This window comes from Cyprinodon variegatus, unplaced genomic scaffold, assembly GCF_000732505.1.
Source record: "Cyprinodon variegatus isolate N-32 unplaced genomic scaffold, C_variegatus-1.0 Scaffold144, whole genome shotgun sequence".
NCBI lineage: Eukaryota > Metazoa > Chordata > Actinopteri > Cyprinodontiformes > Cyprinodontidae > Cyprinodon > Cyprinodon variegatus.
The window spans coordinates 481,810-483,197 of NW_015150597.1; positions in this window are offsets into that span (position 1 = coordinate 481,810).

The window sequence follows — 1,388 nt, forward strand, 5'->3', positions numbered from 1 at the left end:
GAACAGTTGCTTAATCTACCTACATCCCACCTTTTTTTCAAAATATTTATCTGTTTGACAAAACCATAACATTTTTGCTAATCTGACAGAAAAAACAAATAGTTTATTTCTTGTCAAAACAAAATTCTTTAGATCTTATTGAGTAAAATACAAGCAAAAATAATGTCGTTTTGTAAAAATTAAAAATCACATTGTTTGCTGTGGATAAAAACATATGGTGGATAAAAACACTAACCCAGCCAAATAGACAATATGTATTGCTCACTGGGTGTAGTCTAAAAGCTTTTTGGAAGCATCACAGTTCGTTGAGAAATTTCAAAAGAGCGTAACACCTCTGTAGTCATGAAGGACAGTTCCAACCTTCCAGGTAAAAGGTCATGTATGCATGTTTTTTTAACATGAATGGAAGGAGAGCTGCTTTTTAAACCAGTTGTGCAAGTAAACTCATAATGACTGAAATGATTACCGGTATGTGAAAATTTGAAGACCAGATGCAGTCCTTCCCTGGGCTGCCACCTTTCCCTGGGCTGCCAACTTATCTCAGTTGAGGGGTTCGAGTGTCCCAGTGACCCTAGGAGCTATGCTGTCAGGGGCCTTATGCCCTTAGCAGGGTCACCCAAGGCAGACAGGTCCTAGGTGAAGGACCAGACAAAGAGAAGCCCAAAGAACCCTTATGATGAATGCAATAAATAGACATAGTGTTCCCTTGCTCGGACGCTGGTCACCGAGGCACCAACATTGGAACCAGGCCTGGAGGTGGGGCACGCTGGTGAGTGACAGGTGGCCCTGCTTTTAGCCATGGAGGCCAGCAGGGCACATCCTGAAGAGGAAACATGAGTCCCCCTTCCAATGAGCTCACCACCTGTACGAGTGGTAAAGGGTTGGATGCATTGTGTGATGGGTGGCAGTCGAGGGCGTTCTGATCCTCGCCTAAAGAAACTGGCTCTTGGAATGTGAAATGTCAATTCTCTGGTGGAGCTCTCCACCGACCACTACCTGGTGGTAAGCTGGCTCAGATAGTGGGGGGGGGGGATGCCGGTCAGACCTGGTAGGTCCAAACATATTGTGAGAAGAAGCTTTAACTCCCACCTCCTGCTGAGCTTTGAACACATTTCGAGGTAGGAGGAGGACTTTGAGTCTGAGTGGACCATGCCTCTATTGTTAAGGTGGCCACTCTGAGCTGTGACTACAAGGTTGTGGGCGCATGTGTGGCTCGGCTGGCTGCTGTTGTTCTATTAGTTTCATCAGGGTGTGATCTACAGCTCTCACTGGAGCGGTTCACAGCTCAGTGTGAAGTTAGGGTGAGGTCAACTAGATGCTACTTAAGACAATACAAACAACACAGCAGAGCTTTGGCAGAAGCCCAGACTACTTTGGGGAAAAAGGAT